Source organism: Schistocerca serialis, chromosome 5 (assembly GCF_023864345.2).
Source record: "Schistocerca serialis cubense isolate TAMUIC-IGC-003099 chromosome 5, iqSchSeri2.2, whole genome shotgun sequence".
In the NCBI taxonomy this organism is placed as follows: Eukaryota; Metazoa; Arthropoda; class Insecta; order Orthoptera; family Acrididae; genus Schistocerca; species Schistocerca serialis.
The window spans coordinates 815,486,428-815,511,437 of NC_064642.1; positions in this window are offsets into that span (position 1 = coordinate 815,486,428).

Here is a 25,010-nt window from a genome sequence, read left to right on the forward strand (position 1 = left end):
GGTTGCTACACAGCATCCGTATAAGCCCAAAATAGTTCACCGGAAAGACACATAGCGGATTCGTTCTCAAATCATTACACAAACAGAATCAAATACCGTCAGATCAAGTTGTTCCGTAAGCCAGTTTTGAAATTCGAGGTACCTACGCGCCTTTCAGTCGAAGCGTTGTTGGGAAGATCGTAGTTAAAGTGATTTTCTTGTCGATGCAACAAGTAGTGATGAACTTGTCTTTCACCGAAGGTATACTAATTAATAATGGACCAAACGCGGGGGAGGGGGAGAACAAGAGGCACTTTATGAGCGCCTTTTGAAATATTTCTATGTAGTCATTTACTAGACTTGTGTAGACTTCGAGAAAGCTTTTGACAATGTTGACTGGAATACTCTCTTTCAAATTCTGAAGGTGGCAGGGGTAAAACACAGGGAGCGAAAGGAGATTTACAATTTCTACAGAAACCAGATGGCAGTTATAACAGTCGAAGGACATGAAAGGGAAACAGTGGTTGGGAAGGGAGAGAGACAGGGTTGTAGGCTCTCCCCGATGTTATTCAATCTTTATATTGAGCAAGCCGTAAAGGGAGCAAAAGAAAAATTCGTAGTAGGTATTAAATCCATAGAGAAGAAATAAAAACTTTGAGGTTTGCGGATGACATTGTAATTCTGTCAGAGACAGCAAAGGACTTGGAAGAGCAGATGAAGGGAATGGACAGGGTCTTGAAAGGAGGATATAAGATGAACATCAACAAAAGCAAAACGAGGATAATGGAATGTAGTCGAATTAAATCGGATGATGCTGAGGGAATTAGATTAGGAAATGAGACACTTAAAGTAGTAAAGGAGTTTTGCTATTTGGGGAGCAAAATAACTGATGATGTTCGAAGTAGGGAGGATATAAAGAGTAGACTGGCAATGGCAAGGAAAGTGTTTCTGAGGAAGAGAAATTTGCTAACATCGAGTGGCGATTTAAATGACAGAAAGTCGTTTCTGAAAGTATTCGTATAGAATGTAGCCGTGTGTGAAGATGAAACATGGGCGATAAATAGATTGGACAAGAAGAGAATAGAAGCTTTCGAAATGTGGTGCTACAGAAGAATGCTCAAGATTAGATGGGGTGATCACATAACTAATGAGGTGGTACTGAACAGAATTGGGGAGGAGAGGAGTTTGTGGCACAACTTCACAAGAGGGGACCTATTGGTAGGACATGTTCTGAGGCATCGAGGGGTCACCGATTTAGTACTGGAGGGCAGCGTGGAGGGTAAAAATCGTAGAGGGAGACCAAGAGATGAATACACTAAGCAGATTCTGAAGGATGCAGGTTGCAGTACGTACTGGAAGATGAAGAAGCTTGCACAGGATGGAGTAGCATGGAGAGCTGCATCAAACCAGTCTCAGAACTGAAGACCACACCAACAACAACAGTCATTTACTTTACACTTTTAAATAAAAACGAAATTTTTTCAAAATTTTATTGTCCTACCAGATTAACTGAAAATTTAAAAAAAAATGTGAATTAAACCCAAAAATTTAAGCTGTAATTGTGGAAGTCATTTCCCTGATGTTTCTTAAAGTTCAGGACATCACTTACGCATCTGTACCTCTTTAAATACTAAGTTGCGAGTAAATTTCAAATTTGCGTTTCTCAAATACTTTTCCGAAGTGAGTGTAAAGTAGCCCCACACCCCGTTTGTAGTATACGTTACTAAAGGTGTGTTGTTATTGTTAAGTGTGCTAAGAGATATTTCCAGGTTGTGGAGCCTACTTAACATCAGAATGTCTTTATTTATTTTTGAGCTGTATCAGCAACATATTTTTTAATGAGTTTTAATAATTTTTTCGATTCTATTTTAGGATGGACAAACCCGCCGCCCTTGGTAAAGCGTGTTATGAAAATTCGTTGGTATTAATACTGCCAAATTTCTCACCAGATGTGAGCTGTCGCTTGATCGGAAGACACTTGAAGTGAGAACTGTGCTAATGCAATACTTTTGTTGTATTAACAAAGATATGTTCGTACTTTGCAAGAAATACAGAACCGACGTCATTGTGTCAAGCAGGCACAGAAAGGTGCCAAATATATTCATTTAATGTACTGCAGCGTCATTCATTAATATTTTCAAAGTACGTAGATGTGATTAGATATTCTTCTTATCAGTTTATATGGCAGGAGCATAGCAAGTTCATTGTCAGGCCCTAACCTACACCATAGGCAGGATAGAGGCAGAAACAGAAAAGGTATTACAGCAGCGTGTCATTGAACCCACGGTTAGTTCTTACAATAATCTGTTGTTAATTATCCCACACGAAAGAGTCAGAGTTCTGTCGTTCACTGAATTGAGATAATGGTATTGGCAGAAACGGTTGCATCCGTCGTGTCTAAGACATACGTCATCTTTGTGTAATGCCTCTTGTCATTACCGTTACAAACTGCCTCTTAGACTTACCATAAGTTCGGCTACTTCCATTAGGTGTTGCTAATAACAGATAACCTCATTTTCTTCTAGATGTGCTCAAACAAATAACAATAGTATTGGCCAGGCAAATAAAACCTACAGCTATTCAGCTGTCCCCACAAGGCAAGGAAATAACGTTTACAGTTAGTATTTGAGGAACAAAGCTGATTGAAGAACAAAAATGAGACACCAGCTAGCGGTTTCCTGGTCCAGCTCCAGCTGCTAAGGCTATCCAGGAAGCTGTGGCTGGACAGCACGGCGCGGCCTCCCCGCCGCTCCGGATGGCGATCAGAATGTGAGAGAGACACAGGTCACTCAGGAGGCAGGAGCTACGCTATATTTCACGCCAGCCAACCTGCTGAATTGGTCGATTTTCTTTGATTTTCCAGCCAAATATTAACCTGTTTTAAAAATTCAAAATTCTGGTATAATCTACATGAAAATGGATAATCAAGAAAATAATAATGAATAAAATTGGGTACCAAAGATATGCAGTTTTTCTGTTTAAATATTTTCAGTAGGTATTCTGTGTTGAGACTCCCATCTAGGTTTTTCCTCACTATACATGAGTATATAGAAAAGAGTGTCTTTTGATACCTTATGATTAAACGTACCCGCCAAATTCATTGGTGTCTTTTGACTTGTAACTATTTTGTCCAAGTGTCATGTTGATCACATATGAAGGACAATGTGTTATGAAATTAGGGGGATTTATACCAGTACCTATTCTGTTGAGTAACTCGTTTAAAATAAAGAGAAGTGTCACAAGCTTTCAGATAATTATCTACAGGTTCTAAATTCCAAGCTTCTTGCGGAAACATGTCCTTTTTTCCGATTTTCATATACAGATTATACAGCCTTAGACGATCATAAATTGACTATCAGGAAACTGGAGGAGAGAGCCACTCCTCAGAATAACATCAAATTTGAGTAACATATTATTGATGCAGCGGGGAAATGTCATGGGATAAAAAACATTTAACGAAAATTTGACCAATAGATGGCACTGTAAGCGTCAGAATCTGCTTACCAATAGACGCACAGCACATAGCCCTCCCAGAATTGCGATTCATCTGTCAACGATAGCCGATTCCAGTTATGTTAAGACCCTTACAGCGCCATCTGGTGGGAATATTCGTCTCCATGATGTTTTCCCCTGTGTCAATTATATGTTGTTCAAATATAGCGTCAATCTGAGCATTGTTTCTCATTCTACGGCGTTTTGAAACGAAAAATTTAATTACGGACATCCTGTGTGTGTGTGTGTATGTATGTATGTATGTATGTATGGTCCACAGCAGTTCCTAAATCACTGTCCCGATTTCAACCACAATTGGTACAAATACCATTTACGATCTGGAGAGAAATACTGTCGAGTTAAGAACTGCCAGCCTCCTAGTGGGGTGGGGTCGGTAACTTAAGAGAGTGAATGGGGGAGGAGTAGGCTGTCACAAACAGGGGAAGGAGGAGTTGTGCAGAGAGAATGGGGAGGAAGAAATAGGCCGAGACTGGGGGATGGAGGATAAGGTTGGTGATGATGTTTGGTTTGTGGAGCGCTCAACTGGGGGATGGAGGAAGTGGATAGGGAGCAGAGTCAAGGGAAGCAGGAGACAGATGGGATGGTGGTGAGGGGGGAGAGAATGTGATGGACAGAGAGAGGGGTAAGGGGGAGATGGACAGAGAGAGGTGAAGGTGGAGATGAACGCTTGCAAGACTGGGATAAAAAAATATGTGGGCCATACCAGGTACTCAGTAAGTTCATTATAATTGCTTCATTGGCAAAAAGCCAGGAACGATCGAATGCCCATTTTAGTGTTCATAACACTATCTGTCTAAAATCGTGTCCTAATCTTTTACTTCTATTGTGTTTTGTCCTAAATAATAACTGGTTCCTAGACAATGGTCTAGGGGTAGCGTCTTTGATTAATAATCAAAACTTCTTCGGTCCCGGGTTCGATCCCCGCCACTGCCTAAATTTTGATAAATAATCACCATTGGCGGCCAAGGACTTCCGGCATTAGAAGTCAACCTCATTCTGCCAACGGCCTTGTCAAAGAGGGCGGAGGAGCGGATAGAGGTTCAGGGCACTCTCTTGTCCTAGGGGTGGGAAATTGCCCCTAAAGGCGGACGAATCCGCAATGTTCAACGACATGAGGATGCAGAAGGCAATGGAAACCACTGCATTAAAGACACGTAACGTGTATCCACATCCATGTGGCCTGTAATTGAAGAAGTGTCATGATGATCTCTCCATTGGTAAAAGATTCCGGAATAGTCCCCCATTCGGATCTCCGGGAGGGGACTGCCAAGGGGGAGGTTACCATGAGAAAAAGATTGAATAATCAACGAAAGGATAACTTTCTACGAATCGGGGCGTTGAATGTCAGAAGCTTGAACGTGGTAGGGAAACTAGGGGAAATGCAAAGGCTCAATCTAGATATAGTAGGGGTCAGTGAAGTGAAGTGGAAGGAAGACAAGGATTTCTGGTCAGATGACTATCGGGTAATATCAACAGCAGCAGAAAATGGTATAACAGGTGTAGGATCCGTTATGAATAGGAAGGTAGTGTGTTACTGTGAACAGTTCAGTGACCGGGTTGTTCTAATCAGATTCGACAGCAGACCAACACCGACAACGATAGTTCAGGTATACATGCCGACTTCGCAAGCTGAAGATGAACAGATAGAGAAAGTGTATGAGGATATTGAAAGGGTAATGCAGTATGTAAAGGGGGACGAAAATGTAATAGTCATGGGCGACTGGAATGCAGTTGTACGGGAAGGAGTAGAAGAAAAGGTTACAGGAGAATATGGGCTTGGGACAAGGAATGAAATAGGAGAAAGACTAATTGATTTCTGTAACAAGTTTCAGCTAGTAATAGCGAATACCCTGTTCAAAGATCACAAGAGGAGGAGGTATACTTGGCAAAGACCGGGAGATACAGGAAGATTTCAATTAGATTACATCATGGTCAGACAGAGATTCCGAAATCAGATACTGGATTGTAAGGCGTGCCCAGGAGCAGATATAGACTCAGATCACAATATAGTAGTGATGAAGAGTAGGCTGAAGTTCAAGGCATTAGTCAGGAAGAATCAATACGCAAAGAAGTGGGATACGGAAGTACTAAGGTATGACGAGATACGTTTGAAGTTCTCTAACGCTATAGATACAGCAATAAGGAATAGCGCAGTAGGCAGTACAATTGAAGGGGAATGGACATCCCTAAAAAGGGCCATCACAGAAGTTGGGAAGGAAAACATAGGTAAAAAAGAAGGTAGCTGCGAAGAAACCATGGGTAACAGAAGAAATACTTCAGTTCATTGATGAAAGGAGAAAGTACAAACATGTTCCGGGAAAATCAGGAATACAGAAATACAAGTCGCTGAGGAATGAAATAAATAGGGAGTGCAGGTTGGCTCTGAGCACTATGGGACTCAACTTCTGAGGTCATTAGTCCCCTAGAACTTAGGTTAGTTAGGTTTAACTATTTCTAAGGACATCACAAACATCCATGCGCGAGGCAGGATTCGAACCTGCGACGTAGCGGTCTTGCGGTTCCAGACCGCAGCGCCTTTAACCGCACGGCCACTTCAGCCGGCGGAAGTGCAGGGAAGCTAAGATGAAATGGCTGCAGGAAAAATGTGAAGACATCGATAAAGATATGATTGTCGGAAGGACAGACTCAGCATACAGGAAAGTCAAAACAACCTTTGGTGACATTAAAAGCAACGGTGGTAACATTAAGAGTGCAACGGGAATTCCACTGTTAAATGCGGAGCAGAGAGCAGATAGGTGGAAAGAATACATTGAAAGCCTCTATGAGGGTGAAGATTTGTCTGATGTGATAGAAGAAGAAACAGGTGTCGATTTAGAAGAGATAGGGGATCCAGTATTAGAATCGGAATTTAAAAGAGCTTTGGAGGACTTACGGTGAAATAAGGCAGGAGGGATAGATAACATTTCATCTGAATTTCTAAAATCATTGGGGGAAGTGGCAACAAAACGACACTTCACGTTGGTGTGTAGAATACATGAGTCTGGCAACATACCATCTGACTTTCGGAAAAGCATCATCCACACAATTCCGAAGACGGCAAGAGCTGACAAGTGCGAGAATTATCGCACAATCAGCTTAACAGCTCATGCATCGAAGCTGCTTACAAGAATAATATACAGAAGAATGGAAAAGAAAATTGGGAATGCGCTAGGTGACGATCAGTTTGGCTTTAGGAGAAGTAAAGGGACGAGAGAGGCAATTCTGACGTTACGGCTAATAATTGAAGCAAGACTAAAGAAAAATCAGAACACTTTCATAGGATTTGTCGACCTGGAAAAAGCGTTCGACAATATAAAATGGTGCAGGCTGTTCGAGATTCTGAAAAAAGTAGGGATAAGCTATAGGGAGAGACGGGTCATATACAATATGTACAACAAGCAAGAGCGAATAATAAGAGTGGACGATCAAGAACGAAGTGCTCGTATTAAGAACGGTGTAAGACAAGGCTGTAGCCTTTCGCCCCTACTCTTCAATCTGTACATCGAGGAAGCAATGATGGAAATAAAAGAAAGGTTCAGGAGTGGAATTAAAATTCAAGGTGCAAGGATACCAGTGATACGATTCGCTGATGACATTGCTATCCTGAGTGAAAGAAAATGAAGAAGAATTAAATGATCTGCTGAAAGGAATGAACAGTCTAATGAGTACACAGTATGGTTTGAGAGTAAATCGGAGAAAGACGAAGGCAATGAGAAGTAGTAGAAATGAGAACAGCGAGAAACTTAACATTACCATTGATGGTCACGAAGTCAATGAAGTTAAGGAATTCTGCTACCTAGGCAGTAAATTAACCAATGACGGACGGAGCTAGGAGGACATCAAAAACAGACTCGCTATGGCAAAAAAGGCATTTCTGGCCAAGAGAAATCTACTAATATCAAATACCGGCCTTAATTTGAGGAAGAAATTTCTGAGGATGTACGTCTGGAGTGGAACAGCAGAGAATCGAAGCATTTGAGATGTGGTGCTATAGACGAATGTTGAAAATTAGGTGGACTGATAAGGTAAGGAATGAGGAGGTTCTACGCAGAATCGGAGAGGAAAGGAGTATGTGGAAAACACTGATAAGGAGAAGGGACAGGATGATAGGACATCTGCTAAGACATGAGGGAATGACTTCCATGGTACTAGAGGGAGATGTAGAGGGCAAAAACTATAGAGGAAGACAGAGATTGGAATACGTCAAGCAAATACTCACCACCACTTCCATGTTTCCAAGATCGTAATTTTATAATGTAAGACCGAAAGTCTTCGTAGAGGTCTACGATGATGATGCAGAAATGTCAGTCTAGCTCGCACTTAGCTTAGTAAAACGCATTATCAATTTGAAGAAACAGTCATTATGAAATTTGTCATAAGACAAAAAAGGAAAGAACACTGCGTACGCATTATTTCACATGACATTAAAAATAAGGTTTACCCATTAACTGATGAAAGAAAATTTCCTTCAAAAGGAATCTGAAAAGTAGTTCATCGTATCGCGTCAAGTGGAATACGATAGTAGCGAGTATAAGAGCATTTTGGTTATATCAGAGTCACAGGAGAAGAAGTTAGTTGTACATTGGCTACCAGGTTGCGCCCACAATAAAAGAAAAACATAGTCTACATTAATAGAAGAACAACAGGCACAAACGTAAGTAAAATGAAAGTTACATTAAAAATATTGTTTTCGTTTGTCTTTCCATACTTCGGTACACAAAAATTAGCACATAACAACGATAAATATACAAGTTTAGCAAATTCTAATTGACTTGAGGACTAAAAAATATCAGACAGCTCTACAATAGAACGACATAACATTTTTCACATAAAATGAAAAGTTCGGACAATGGATGCAATACCCCAGGAAGTTACTTTGATGAGGAATCTACCATTACGTCTTGCAATGCATTAGGAGCTAAGGTTCTGCAGAGTCCAAAATTTGCAGTGACAAAGAGATGGAGTACAATGGAAATCCTTCTAAGTTGAAGTTCAACAAGTACTACTTTGGAACATTAAAGATAACTTCTCTTCTGAAAATAGGGAAAAAGAAAAAAATTGGAATTATTTCTACAGAAGACTCATATATAAAAGTTGGCAGTAGAGGAAACAACATTTTTAGATAAGAATGTGATTGATAGACAACATTAGAATTTAGAAAGGTAGCCCAACAATAAAAATAGTGGAAAACACGCCAGTGTTTGAAACAGCAATTTATGTAAGCAAAAAATTGTTGGTAGTATAACAGAATTTACGTCTACATCAGAAAAATATGCATGCTAACAGCAAAGCGCAAGAATAAAAGCTATAGTGTTACAAATTTCCATGCACTATAAATGATAACAGAAGAAATTTGCAGGAAGTAAATCAGTTTTGGGGTCTTTTAGATTCTGAAGTCACCAATACACCTAAAACCAACGTTACACTTCTTTTCCTTCCCAGCTTGGACGTTGAAGTCACCGAGAAGTATTTTAAGAATATTGTAGACGTATATCCAGCACACTTACGAACAAACAGAAATGGAGAAAGTTTGATAATGTGCGCAAAATGTTGCACTTAAAACGATCTCCTGCACATTTTCGCAAACTACCAAGAAAAGCCAAAACTTAGATATCTCCAAATCAAAAAGTAGGAGAATATCAACTGGATCACATAGCCACATGTAACAGGCGTTTCATGGTAATCATGGACGTTAAAGCAATCAAATGTGCGGAATTTTATTGAAGCCATTAGCACAGTATAGTTAAAATACGATTTCTCCCCTTTAACAACAGTAGTACAACCAAGAAAGTAATCAGATAAAGTCTCGGAGCAACATAAAATATCGACATCACTTTAGCTTATACAGAAGCGGCGCGCCGTGTGAAAGGCAATGGATTGACGTCAAATTACAATACCGTACACTATACCACCACTGGGAGGGAAATCCAAAACGCACAAGGCCCAAATACATCATCATGAAGGCTAACTGGGAAGAACTAAGAAGGGTGTTTCAGCGTCCGGGAAGTTCATCCCGCAAGAACTGACAGTGGCTATACATAGAGCAATGGAGGCATCCATACCTGCCGGCGCAGGTCATTCTAAAGGAGTGCCTCGCATCTGGACTGAGGTGCTGAAGAAACTAAGATGTGAAGCAGGAAGAGCCAGGAAGCTATACCTGAACAGCACGCCCCAAGGAGAAAGAATCCAAAGGTTGCATAGATACAGATACGTTAAGTAACATTTTACGGAAGACAAATGTAGGAAACAAAAATGGAACGATAAAAGCAGTTCGTGGAGGCCAACTTAGAAACCAATCCTTGGGGTGTACCGTATCAAATAATCTGCGAGAAAATACGATCATTGGCAGTTTAGCCCACGCTCAAAACAAATGATGGACGGTAACAGGAAGTTGGCAACAGTCAGCTGCCCTGCTAATGGAAACACTACTTCCTGATGATGGAGATGACAGCTAGACAGAAGGTGACCATAGTTTACAAAACTGTTATGGAAAGACTACAGAAACAATAAATTTGTGAAACCCTTCGCACAAGAAGACGCTAGGCAAATAATTTTAAGGCTGAAGAAGAAGAAAACCTCCAGGACCGAAGAGATCCCTGCTGAAGTAATACAAGCTCTATGTGACCAATTAGATGGTTACTTGTGCGAACTATACAACAAATGTCTCTTGCAAGGAAGGATCCGTGTAGTGTGCAAGACTGCTGAAATGGTAGTAATTATTAAAGGGCAAGACAAGGATATCCGAATCCTACATACCAATCTGTCTAATGCAAGTTTTCCATAAGACATCTGAAAACTATTATTCAAATCGTTACAAGGTTATTGGCTGCTACATGGGATAAGCCGTCACGAGTGTGGGCTCAGAGGAGGCACGTCAACTGAAGACGTAATTAATAAGGCGATTTCGCTAACGACAGATACTCATTCTATGTACTCTCTAACGATAATGTTCGAACTGAGTGTCCTGGAGCACCGTTCCACTGCCTGAGAGATTATTGCCACCTCTGACGCGCTTCTTTAACATGCCCAGGAAAGACAATAACGAAGAGAATAAGAAAAGATTGTCCACAGGATCACTGGGTGGTCCAGAATTTTGGGATGTAGCACTGGAGCCTATACTACAAAAGTTGCATGATAGCTGCAACATAACACGTAACTGCAAATGCTACCAGACCGCTTAAAGAGAAAGCAGACAGAACAGGTACAAACTTGATGAATAAAATTATAGAAAATGCAAATAGGCTATTTAGGACTCAGAGTTTACCACCAATATATATTAGCATCAGTCGTGGAATGTGGTGTGAGCGTTTGGGCCTGTAGACTGCAGATAGCGAAGCTAGCCTCAGTAGTAAGAGGAGTTCAACGAGGAGTGTTAGTAAGATTAATGTGCGCCTGCAGTGCTACACCGAATGATACCTTGGTAGTAATTCTAGGAATAGCCGTGCTTGACTTGCCAATTAGAAAAAGGCGAGCCTTTTACTGGTTAAAGAACGACAGTGAAACGTAAGTACGAAGGGTGCATGAAACTGTGGCGAATACAAAAAGGCAATAAAAGATGGCATATTACAACTATGGCAAAATTAATGGGACACTTCGGGCCCAGGCATGGGAACATACGAATTTCACTCTAACATGAGAGACAGCCGAAAACATTTCTTAACCCATCGACTGAGTTGGTAAATTATCTGACAGACAGTGGCCCATATTCTGTAGGTCTATTCAAAATCAAAAGAAAGATGAATGATAGCAGCGCGTGCGGCTTTGTGGGCATACCACAATTCCATAGTGGGTCTGCACGCTTTATCGAGATGGGGTGGGCAATGGAGTAACGCTTCAAACGGTCTGTGCTTGGAACCACTGCTGGGAGTCCAGCAGTAGATTCCGATGCATCACTACAGGCTCACTGTAACCCTTGGACCTTCACAATGGCGACGAAACATAGAAATTGCATCGGGATTGAATAGAAAAGGCACAATGCCGACTTATGTCCATAGGGAGTAACGCTTCAAACTGTCTGCGCTTGACACCGTTCCCGGGAGTCCAGTATTAGATTCCATTGCACCAATGAATGTGTACTGTGACCCCTGGACGTTCACATTGACGATTAAACACAGAAATTGCATCGGGATTGACTACAAAATCACCATGCCGACTTACGTCCAGGTTGCGTAACGCTTCAAACAGTCTGTGCTTTGAACCTTTCCTGGGGGTCCTGTAGTAGATTGTGTTGTGGTTGGCATGAGACCCAACACCGTGTTACTAGCGGAGGCCGGAAGGCACGCGTTTTAGCTCACACAGGCAGGTGTGAGGTCTGGAACAGGACAAGGAAATTAGAATTTAGCAAAACGGACGTAGCTGGTGGAATACGTAACTTTAATCCATTAATGGTGAACGTCGGTCTTGACGGTATATGATCCATAATATCAATAGTAACTGATAATAGCGCCTTGCTAGGTCGTAGCAAATGACGTAGCTGAAGGCTATGCTAAACTATCCTCTCGGCTAATGAGAACGTAAGTAGGCAGTGAACCATCGCCAGCAAAGTCGGCTGCACAACTGGGGCGAATGCTAGGAAGTCTCTCTAGACCTGCCGTGTGGCGGCGCTCGGTCTGCAATCACTTATAGTGGCGACACGCGGGCCAGACGTATACTAACGGACCGAGGCCGATTTAAAGGCTACCACCCAGCAAGTGTGGTGTCTGGCGGTGACACCACATTCCTCCTCCGCAAATCGGCGTACAGTGGTGGCATAAGGCTTCCGCTCGCCGTGGGGAGGACCCCATGTTGACGTATGTGACGAGGTGGGGAGCCTAACAACAGGCGATGCTGTCACCCGCACCTTGACATGCGGACCGCGGGGAGCTAGGAAACTCCTGGAAACCTGCTCCAGGGTGCACGCCAACATGCGGTGTATGTGCCCGCAGAGAGTCAGGAGGGGCCGAAGGGTCGACTTCCATCGGGCCGGGGCACCCGACGGGTGAAGACGACACATGGTCAGGAGCGGGCTAGAATTCCATGTCGGAGGATAACTGGTCACGGGAAGCGATCGGTGGCGCGTGACCCAGGGAGGCGCCCGGCGGTTGCAGTGACGCGTCGCCGGCGGGAGAACAGGGGTCGGCGGTGGCGGCGGTGGCGGCGGTGGCGGCGGCGGTGGCGGTGGTGGCGGCGGCGCGTCGCCATGGGACAAAATGGAAGGCAGCGTCGGTAACACTTGGGGCTGAGGCGAGCCAGTAGATGGGTCCCCAGGGCGCTGACCAGACGGCACCGTCACTGAAAGCAGATGGGGAGCGGCAGATTCTGTGCGACGACAGAGGCGCAGCTTGTTGAGATAGCGACGCACCTCAGCAGAGGCCCCCAAAACCAGATACATAGCGCGTCCGAGGCAGCGAAGAATGCGCCCTTCGAGCCAACGCCGTGAACCTCGGAGTGGCGGTAGTAGACAACGTCGCCTGGGGCAAAAGCAGGTGTCTGCCGCAGCACAGGAACCTGATGCGGCGGATGTAGCAAAGACATCAAGGTTCGATGAGGGCGACCATGGAGCAACTCAGCCGGCGAGCGACCATCTCGGGGCTGAGAGCGATACGAAGACAAAAAGAGCAATAACGCGTCCTCCCGTGAATGCGACTCTTTCAACTTCAACATCTGTGACTTGAAAGTCCGGACCAATCGTTCAGCGGCACCGTTTGACTGTGGCGAAAACGGCGCGGACGTCAGATGTTGAATACCATTGGCCTTGCAGAATGACTGAAATTCTGCGGACATGAATTGTGGGCCATTGTCGGAAACAATTGTCTGTGGAAGAGCTTCAATGCAAAAGATAGCAGACAACGCTTGGATGGTTGCAGACGATGTCGTGGAAGACATCTGGCCAACAAAAGGAAAAATTACTGAATGAATCTATCACTACCAACCATCGAGCATTCCAGAATGAACCAGCAAAATCGATGTGTAAGCGTTGCCAAGGGGAAGTGGCTTTTGGCCATGCAAAGAATTTCCGCGGTGGTGCTGATTGTTGTTCGGCACACACCATCCAAGAAGAGCACATATTCGTAATCGCGGCATCGATTCTGAACCAAGTACAGTGCTGACGAGCAAGTTATTTCGTTCTCACTATACCCCAATGTCTTTGGTGGAGAAGCTTTAAGACAGAGGACTGTAACGAACGTGGTACCACGACCCTGGTCTAATGATTATCAGAACGCAACAGCAAAACACCACGTTGAACAAAAAGTCTCCCCTTGTGAGCAAAAAATCGGCGAACCAACGGGTTCCCGATCCATGACTTTGACAAGGGCCACTGCGTAGCAACAAAACGCAGAACGTTAGCAAGGACAGAGTAGGCAGCTGTGGATGTAGCTACACGACGAAAATCAATCCGAAACGATTCGACCAAGTCATCGGTTGCCGCATCAATGAACATGCAAGCAAGTTCGGATGAATCGAATGCCCTATCCTCAGCAACATGCAAACGGGACAACGCATCGGCGTTTCCGTGCTTAGCAGTGGACCGATACAAGATATCGTAGCGGTACTGCGAGAGGAAAATAGACCAGCGAATGAGTTTCTGCGCTGTACTTGGAGGTACAGGCTTGTTCAGATGAAAAAGCGATGTCAAAGGTTTGTGGTCTGTGATTATGGTAAAGTGACGACCATACAAGGAGCCAATGCTTCTTTCTCGATCTGTGAATAGTTTCTTTGCTCCGACGAGAGCAATTTGGACGCAAAGGCATTAGGGCGATCGTGCGATCCATCTTTGTGCGCAAGCATAACACCGATCCCGAAATCCGCTGCATCCACCACCAACAAAAGGGGCTTCTGGGGATCGAATGGCGTAAGGCAGGTATTGGAAGGCAGCACCGGTTTCAACTGGCGAAAGGCGCGTTCGCATTCCGTCGTCCAGACGAATGGAACACCTTTACGGCGTAAGCGATGAAGTGGAGCTGAAATGTAAGAGGCATGTGGCACATATCTGTTATAGTAATTTATTTTTCCCAGCACACTCTGTATCTGCTTCAAATTCTGTGGCGAAGGCAAGTCTTGTATGGCACGGAGGTGCTCGGGACTGGGATGTATGCCTTGGGCATTGATTACATGTCCCAAATAGGGTAACTCACGAGCAAAAAACACATATTTGTCCTTCCGCAAGCGAAGACCATTTTGTCGCAAGACCTGAAATAATGTTCTGAGATTGGCCAAATGTTCTTCTTCCGTATTTCCGGAGATCACAATATCGTCCAGATAATGTGCTGCAGTAGGGACCGACGCACAAACAGTTTGTAGATATTGCTGAAACAATGCAGGGGCGGATGCACACCCGAATGGCAGTCGTTCGAATTTATACAACCCAAGATGCATATTAACTACCAAATCGCGCTGGGATTCTTCGTCCACCGGTATTTGCAAGAACGCATTTGCGAGGTCCAAATTCGAGAAAATTTTTACCCGGGCACAGTTTGTCAAAGAGATCTTCCGGGTGGGGTAAAGGCAAAGTTGCGATCACTAGTTGTGGATTCACTGTTGCCTTGAAGTCCACACAAAATCTCAATTTTCCGGAAGGTTTTGGCAAAATTACTAAGGGTGATGCCCTGCACACATTCAATTACACCTTGTGATTCCAACTCGTGTAATGTTTTTTCGACCTCATCACACAATGCGTGTAGAACATTGCGCGCGTCCGCAGCTCGTGGTCGTGTGGCAGCGTTCTCGTTTCCCACGCCCTGGTTCCCGGGTTCGATTCCCAGCGGGGTCAGGGATTTTCGCTGCCTCGTGATGACTGGGTGTTGTGTGATGTCCTTAGGTTAGTTAGGTTTAAGTAGTTCTAAGTTCTAGGGGACTGATGACCATAGATGTTAAGTTCCATAGTGCTCAGAGCCATTTGAACCATTTGAACATTGCGCGCTCTGAAAAATTTCGGTTGCGCGTTTACTTTCAGTTCCAAATGCGCTTTATAGTTCTTAGCGCAGACGAGGCCCGGTGCAAAACTTCCTGCAAATCCTTCACATAGACGAGAAACACTGTCTGAAGGCACAGTCTGGTTCACTGATAGGACCTGATTTACTATAGACAAGTTAAACAACTGAAATAAATCGAAACCAAACAAGTTCACTGCAGAAGAAGAACGAAGGACGTAAAATGACACAAGTTTTGTTTGTTCTTTGTATGTTGCAAGAAGGCTGCACTATCCTAACACAGGGATTCCTTGACCTGTATAGCTAGTTAACATTTGCAGCACGCCTCGGAGGTGTGCCCAGCAGTTTGTAAGTGTCTTGATTGATCAGCGAAACTGCAGCTCCGGTATCAAGCTGGAAAGGTATCACTCTGCTGTTAATGTCCAAGTCTACAAAAAGTTTATTGTCCTGCTGACGAAACGAGCGACTGTCTCGTGCAACGTGAACTGTCACTGGTACAAAATCACTTGCGACTTGAAGGGAGTTCTGGCGATGTTGACAAACACTATTTCTGGGACGAACACAGTCACTGTTAGAGAGAGTGGCACTGGACGGAGTGGAATGAACTACATGAATTTCCATGGGCGAAGTTTCGCGAGCCTGAGTATCCTTGATTCGATTCTGATTCCAGCGCGGAGCAAATGGCCAGGAATGGTTTTGAGCTTCCAATCTCAGCTTTTTATGGCAAACACTCTGAACATGTCCTTTTTTATTACAATAAAATTGAGAAAGTGGGAGATACTATGAGGAAGAGAAGAGTAAGCTTTTACGCCCATTTGAAAAGAATGAATGATGAAAGGCTGACAAAGAAAATATTCATGTTTTTTGAGAAGAGCCCCAGAACCCAAATTACCTGGTTCAAAGAAGTCAAAGCAGACTTAGAGGAGATGGGTATAGGAGAAGATGATATAACCAACAGAGACTTTATGAGAGACAAAATTCAACATTTTGAAGGATTTGAAGTGAAGAAGAGAAGAAGTGGAGGAACAGTGTGGACAGAAGACCGAAGGGAGCAGCACAGAGAGAGGATGAAGACTTATTGGCAGAAGAGAAAAGAGGAGGAGCGCAACAGTAGAAATGTACATTGAAAAATAGTTGTTTAACGCGGTCCCCAGACGGCCAAAATCGGAATAAAAAAAAAAAGCAAATAGCTTGGCGTGACAGGCAATTCTCACACAAATGTCTAGTGCACACCGCGGGCAGGATTTGAGCACTGCATTTGCTTGCCGGCGCGGCACATGTGGCTGAGAGCCTGGCGGCCGCGGTGCGGCGAGGCGCGAGGGCTGTTTACTGCTCCGTGCAGATCGCCCGGCGGGCCGTTTAACCTGACACATGGCTGGTGAAGTTTGAAATGATTCCTGAGCAAAGTCAAGTGTGTCCTGCCGATCCAATATGTACATCACTGGTTGAAGGGAGGGATTGACTAGTTTCAAAATGTGTTCCCTTATACGAACATCAGAAACGTTCTGTGCAATTGCATCACGTACCATAGTATCTGAATAAGGGAGTCCACATTGACACTCAAAAGCACAATCCCTAGTAAGGCCTTGAAAGGTTGCAACCCACTCCTGATTAGTCTGACCTGCCGTCCGTTTTGTACGAAAGAAGGTATACCTTTTCGCAACTACATTGACTGATTCCTTGAAACATGCATCTAATGCAGACAAAATTTCTTCGTAGGACAGAGTTGCTACGTCGCGACGGGGACATAACTTGACTATCACACGGTACGTTTGTACGCTTACCGATCATAAGAGAAAAGGCTGCCGCTCGTTACCTTGAATTCTGTAGGTGGCGAGATGGAATCCAAATTGGCGTGACCCCTCCGTCCATCTTTCCAGGGCAGCATCAAAAGGTCGAAAAGTTGGTGCAACAGCGTGTTGTAGCTGCGTGAACGATGGAGCGGCGGCTGCCGCATCGTTTTGCATCGCACATTGACCCTGGACGAGCTGTCCAAGGGCATCCAGTAAGGCCTGCGTTTGCTGATTCTGTAAGCGATAAAATTCGGACAGTACATCTGGAGATTGTGACGAAGCCATCACACAAGTAAATAAGGGCAATTTCGATAAGAACGCGGTTTTGTCTCGTCGCCAATGTTGTGGTTGGCAGGAGAGCCAACACCGTGTTACTAGAGGAGGTTGGAAGGCATGCGTTTTAGCTCACGCAGGCAGGCATGAGGTCTGGAACAGGACAAGGAAATTAGAAATTAGAAAAACGGACGTAGCTGGTGGAATATTTAACTTTAATCCATTAATGATGAAAGTCTGTCTTGACAGTACATGATTCACAATATCAATAGTAACTGCCAGGCGCCTTGCTAGGTCGTAGCAAATGACGTAGCTGAAAGCTATGCGAAACTATCGTCTCGGCAAATGAGAACGTAAGTAGGCAGTGAACCATCGCTAGCAAAGTCAGCTGTACAACTGAGGCAAGTGCTAGGAAGTCTCTCTAGACCTGCCGTGTGGCGGCGCTCGGTCTGCAATCACTGATAGTGGCGACACGTGGGTCCGACGTATACTAACGGACCACGGCTGATTTGAAGGCTACCACCTAGCACGTGTGGTGTCTGGCGGTGACACCACAAATTGTGATGCACCACTGCAGGTTTACTGTACACCTTGTATTATATCTCTTAAAAAAATAATGTAATGCAATTATTTTGAGGAAACACTCCTAGTAAATTTGTTTGTCCTTTGATTCATCGTGACCTGTTACTGATTTTTAGTGAAGTTATTTATTACGTTTAGCTTTCAATTAGAAAAAATACAAAAGATATATAATAAGCAAAATAATGAATTTCGTAGGTTGCCAAGTATGTATTGTATCTGGTTTTACCGAGCGCCAGGCTCCCTACAAATTACTGTAAATGCAATAGCGTAGTATTACTCAGCTCTGAAATTATTACTATCACAGTAAATAGACAAGTTTTAATAAAAGTATTTCACTGGATTCCTTCAATTAATGTCACTGAATATTTTAACATAATTTCATCCGCTCCGGCTATCAGACATTGCGCTGTGAAAAAATATTTTTAAATGTACCGCGTAATGGCGGCTAATTGTTAACAGTCAGAGATCACTGTTACTCGCTCTGCAGCAGCTGGAAACATGCTAAAAAATTTTCTCTAAATATTCTTTTCATAAGATAAATGTGGCGTAGGTTCTTGAAGTAACACACGGAGATCACTTTATACTAATATATTCTTACTAGGACACAGTTTACACCATTAAATATTTGCAATTACGTTACGACAGAAACATATGCTAGCGCAGCACAATAGCTTACGTATCTTATTCCAGCTAACACCAGAATGAACAGAACAAAACAGACTAGACAGAAGAATGAACATTGCATTGTGTTTTATACTCTTACAGAGATGATAATACTTCTTTTAATTACTTACACATTATAATCTCATACACTAAAAATGTCTTTTCTGCATTTATCAATATATAATGTATATGTTTACAGTTAGTGTTATTACCTTTCGTAGATAAATAGATGTTTGCAGTTCATTTTCGGTCACATACAGTCATTTTTATTTATGTTTCACCTCGATAAGGGTGAATATTGCAAATGGGACACTACACTTGGTCCTTCACATTCACGATGAAACACAGAACCTGCATCGGGACAGAATACAAAAGACACAACTCCGACTAATGTCCAGGGTGAGTAACAATTCCAACAGTCTGTGATTTGGAACATTCTTGGGAGTCCAGTAAAGGATTCCGATGAACCACGGTGGGTTTAATCTAACCCTAACACATTCACATTTACGATGAAACACAGAAATTGCATCGGGATTGAATTGAAAAGTCACAACGCCGACTTCTGTCCAGGGGGAGTAACGCTTCAAACAGTCTCTGCTTTGAACCTTTCCTGGGAGACCAGTAGTATATTCCAATGTACCAGTGCATGTTTGCTGTAACTCTTGAACATTCACATTGACGAAGAAACACAGAACATCGGTATTAAATGCAAAAGGCACTATGCCGACTTCTGTCCGGGGGGAGTAATGCTTTAAACAATCGGCGTTAGAAATTTCGCTGGGAGACCAGTACTGGATTCCGATGTACGACGGCAGATTTTCTTTAACTGTTCGACCTTCACCTTGACGATGAAACACAGTTATTGCATCGGGATTGAATAAAAAAGGCACAATGCCGATTTCTGTCCAGAGGGAGAAACACTTCAAACGGATTGTGCTTTTAAAATTTTCTGGGAGCCCAGAATTTAATTCCGATGCACCACTGCACTTTTACTGTATCCCGTTTACCTCCACATTGACGACGAAACAGGGATATTGCATCGGTATTGAATTCAAAAAAGTACAATGCCGACTCCAGGTTAACTGTAACCTTTCGGACCACCACATTGACGATAAAACACAGAAATTGAATCAGGAGAGAATACAAAAGGCACAATGCAGACTTCTGTCGTGGGGAAGTAACTCTTCAGCCAGTCTTTGCTTTGAACCTATCCTGGGAGTCTAGTACTAAATTCCGATGCACCACTGCAGGTATAGTTTATGCCTTCGATCATCACATTTACGATGAAAAACAGAAATTGCATCGGTTTTGAATACAGAATGCACAATGTCGACATCTGTGCAGGGGGATTAACGCCTCAAAAAGTCTGTGCTTTGAACCTTTCCAGGGATTCACTAGTAGATTCCGATGCAAGACAACAGGTTTACTGCCGACTTCTGTGCAGGGAGAGTAACGCTTCAAACTGTCTGTACCTTGAACCTCTACTGGAAGTCCATTAGTAGATTCCGATGCACCACTGAATGTTTACTGTAACCCTTGGACATTCACAGTGACGATGAAACACCGAAGTTGCACCGGTATCGAATACAAAATGCACAATGAAGGCTTCTGCCGAGGATAAGTAACGCTTCAAACGGTATGTGCTTTAAACCTTTCCATGGAGACCAGTATTATATTCCGACGCAGCACGGCAGGTTTACTGTAAAAAATGGACATTATCGTTGACGTCTAAACGGAAATTGCATCGGGATTGAATACAAAAGGAAGAATGCCGACTTGTGTCCATGGGGAGTAACGCGTCAAACAGTCTCTGTAGAAATTTGTCCTCGGAGACCAGTAATAGATTTCAGCGTACCACGGCAGGCTTTTTTTATAACCTTTGGACCTTACCATTTACGATGAAACATAGAAATTGCATAGGGATGGATAATAAATGCAGAATGCCGACATAAGTCCAGGTTGGACAGGGCTTCAAACAGTCTGTTCAAATGGTTCAAATGGCTCTGAGCACTATGGGACTCAACTGCTGAGGTCATTAGTCCCCTAGAACTTAGAACTAGTTAAACCTAACTAACCTAAGGACATCACAAACATCCATGCCCGAGGCAGGATTCGAACCTGCGACCGTAGCAGTCTTGCGGTTCCAGACTGCAGCGCCTTTAACCGCACGGCCGCTTCGGCCGGCTTTCAAACAGTCTGTATTTGAACATTTCCTCGGAGTCCAGTAGTAGATTCTGATGCACCAGGGTAGGCTTGCTGTAACCCTTGGATCCTCACATTGACGATGCAACACAGAATTTGCTTTGGGATTGAATACAAATGCTCAGTGCCGACTTCTCCCCACGGGGCGTAAAGCTTCAAACAGTCAGTGTTGGAAGCTCTCCTGGGAGACCAGTATTAAGATTCCGATCCACCACTGCATGTTTACTGTAACCCTAGGACCTTCACATTGACTACGAAACTCAGAAATTGCATCGGGATTCAATACAAAAGGCACAATGCTGACTTCTATCTAGTGGGAGAAACGCTTAAAACGGTATTTGCTCTGAGCCCTTCCCGGGAGTCCAGTAGTACATTAAGATGTACCACTGCAATTTTACTGTAACCCTTGTACCTTCACATTAACGATGAAAGAGAGAAATTGCTTCGGGACTGGATACAAAAGGCACAATGCCGACTTCTGTCCAGGGTAATAACGCTCAAATAGTCTTTGCTTTGATCCTTTCCTGGGAGTCCAGGATTAGATTTCGATGCACCACTGCAGGTTTACTGTAACCCTTGTACTCTTACATTGACGATGAAACACCGCCACCACAAAATCATATTCAGATGTCACAAGGGAATTGTGCACAAACACGCAACACAAACCAACAAATGACATCAGTCAACAGAAAGCAGACAGGCGATAGGCAAAGAAAATATCCTAAAGTAAATATTATTGAGGTACCTAATGAAACTAAAACTATACTAACCAATGACCAGACAAACCAGGTAAACTAGAACCAGTCATTACTGAGCACCATGTCGTGACTGAGGAACGTTTGGGGGCCAACTTCAAATATAGAAACTATGTTTGAATACAAACTTGCTAGTGAAACTGTAAACAAGAAAAATTATATTTTTAAACAACAAGAGTTGCCTACACTATTCTTAAGTTTTAATGAAAGTGGAAACTTAGCTGATGATCTGATAAATGACAACACACAATGTCACAGTGTAAAGAAAAGATTTGTACTGTCTTCTTCCTCAGGCATTGCAGGAGCTATACCTAATGTAAGTATGCTGTTTAGGTTTTTATGTTGGTAACGCCACGTAGCGCTCTGTATGAAAATCACTGGCTGTGCTGTGTACAGTCTGTGGGAGGTTGGCATTGTTGAAATATTCTCTATTGTAGTGGGCAGTTGGCTGTTAACAGCGCGTAGCGTTGCGCAGTTGGAGGTGAGCCGCCAGCAGTGGTGGATGTGGGGAGAGAGATGGCGGAGTTTTGAGACCGGATGATCTGGACGTGTGTCCATCAGAGACAGTAAATTTGTAAGACTGGATGTCATGAACTGATATATAAATATACATATATATATATATATATATATATATATATATATATATATATATATATATATATATAAAATGACTTTTGAACACTATTAAGGTAAATACATTGTTTGTTCTTTAACAAAATCTTTCATTTGCTAACTACGCCTATCAGTAGTTAGTCCCTTCAGTAGTTGGAATCTTTTATTTAGCTGGCAGTAGTGGCGCTCGCTGTATTGCAGTAGTTCGAGTAACGACGATTTTTGTGAGGTAATTGATTTGTGGAAGGTATAGGTTAATGTTAGTCAGAGCCATTCATTTGTAGGGGTTTTTGAAAGTCAGATTGCGTGCGCTAAAAATATTGTGTCAGTTTATGTTAGTAGTGTGAAAGGTCCCCATAAAAAAATTATAAATGACTATGCTTAATTATTGATACAGGAGCTGCTGTCGGTGTGATTTCTCACAATTTTTATACTATGATGAAGGAAACTTCTATGATACCAGAGTTCCCACTTCAAAACTGTTTAATATTAACTGCATTAGGTAATATGTTAGGTAGGGTTAACAAGCAGGTATTAGTGACTGTTAATATGCGAAATAGAATCCTACGATGGCCTTTCCTAGTTGTCCAAAACCTTGCTGTCAATTGTATATTGGGCATTGATTTTCTTTGCAAGAAGGACTGCACAATAGACTTCTCCAAAGGCATTTGTTATTTTAAGTATGAAGGCAAAGACATAGTTTTGAACTTGGACACTCGACTAGTAGACCACAACAAGCACTGTTCTGGCTACAAGATACAGATTATACACAAGACTGGCGTAGATTCCACACGAAACCTGTATAACACTGTGAGGTAGTGAATGATAGAATTAATTTGTTTAAGTACAAGTTATCATAATGTTATGCTGTTAATGAAGAGGAGGGATCCGAGCTTAAACATATTTTACTTAAGAAAAATGGTGTTTTCACTTAAGCCAGGTAAGATCAACACATAGTAGAGGTATGACTTATGGTAATAAATTTGGTGAGGCTTGACTTCAATCGTATACATATATAAGTCATACCTCTAGCTCTGCGACCTGCGGTTTGGGAAGAACTAAAGAAAATGATTACATGGAGTATTATAGAACCATCAACACTCCATATTGTAGCCCTTTGCATGTAGTGAAAAGACGCATCTAATACTAACCTGATACTTCCATTCTAACAGCTATCAACCAAACTATCTTACCTGTGAGGACACAACCGGAGAATTTTTAGAGAATTAAACAGATTCATGAGAACATATACCTCAACACAGTACACAAACTGGTTACATTGCCTAGCACTTTTTGAGGAAATACACAACAATTTAGATATATACAACACACCCTATACTCCCTGAGAAATCATGTTTGACACAAAGGAAACTAATGAATGGAGCAACCCACTACCAAAATTTTCTGACACCAACCTTCACACGACGAAAAGGTAAGGTATGTACTCATCGCACTGAACAAGCTGACATTAGAAATAAGAACTAAGGTGCTAATCTTAAAAGAAGGCAAAACTTTACACCTGACATGCAAGTTTTACTTCAGACTCACTACAAATCGTCATCACCTCTAAAACGTAATGTTAAGTGGCTTCCATTATATGAAGGTCCTTACACAATCATTGATGTACCACAATCTGGAGCATATCTTCTACAAAACGTCAAGAATAAGAGAATTTTAGGTTTGTACCCTCACAAAGATTTGAAAACCTTTAACCTATAGCCTTTAGCCCTTAGCAGAGTATGCTGATACAACAACAAGGTAAGTCACACCTGGTACATCAAGCTGGAAGAAGAAGACATAAGGTATAATCTTAAATATCTACATTTTACGGCACCAACAACGACAGCAGCGTCAAGAAGATAAGACACAGGAAGAACTAACAATTTTCATGCAAAGTACAGCTACTGATTATATTTAATAATACCCTGCAGACAAGCTGACAGACTAAATGACCGGAGACAGTTTCTGCCCTGAACCTGATATACGAGGGCTATCCACAAAGTACATTACGTTTTGGAATTAAAAATAAATAAAGTATTGGAATTTTTTTTAATTATATACAGATGATACCCACACTTAAATACTACTTTTCTACATAGTTGCCATTTAAATTAGGGCACTTATCGTAGCGATGGACGAGCTTGGAAATTCCTTCGTCGTAAAATTCGCCCTCAACCACGTGGTTACCTCTTCTTGAAGCTGTGCGTCGTCATCAAAACGCTGCATAGCCAACCACTTCTTAACTGCTGGGAATAAGTGGAAGTCACTCGGTGCCCGGTCGGGACTGTACGGCGGATGAGGAAACAACTCCCACTCAAGATTCCAGAACTTCACGAGTGGCATTTGCAGTGTGGGCCCGGGCGTTGTCGCGAATCAGCAACATCTTTGAGCCCAACTTTCCCATGCGCTTGTTTTGTATTGCTCTTCTGAGGTTGTGCATAGTTTGGCAATACCTTTGAGAGTTTATTGTAGTGCCTCTTTCCAGGAACTCCACAAAAATCACACCTTTTCTGTCCCAAAAGAGAGTCGCCACGTGGTTGAAGGCTCAGGCGACCGAATTTTACGACGAAGGAATTTCCAAGCTCGTCCATCGCTACGATAAGTGCCTTAATTTTTATGGAAACTATGTAGAAAAGTTGTATTTAAGTATGGCTTTCATCTGTATATAATAAAAAAAATTCCAATATTTTATTTATTTTTAATTCCAAAACGTAATGTACTTTGTG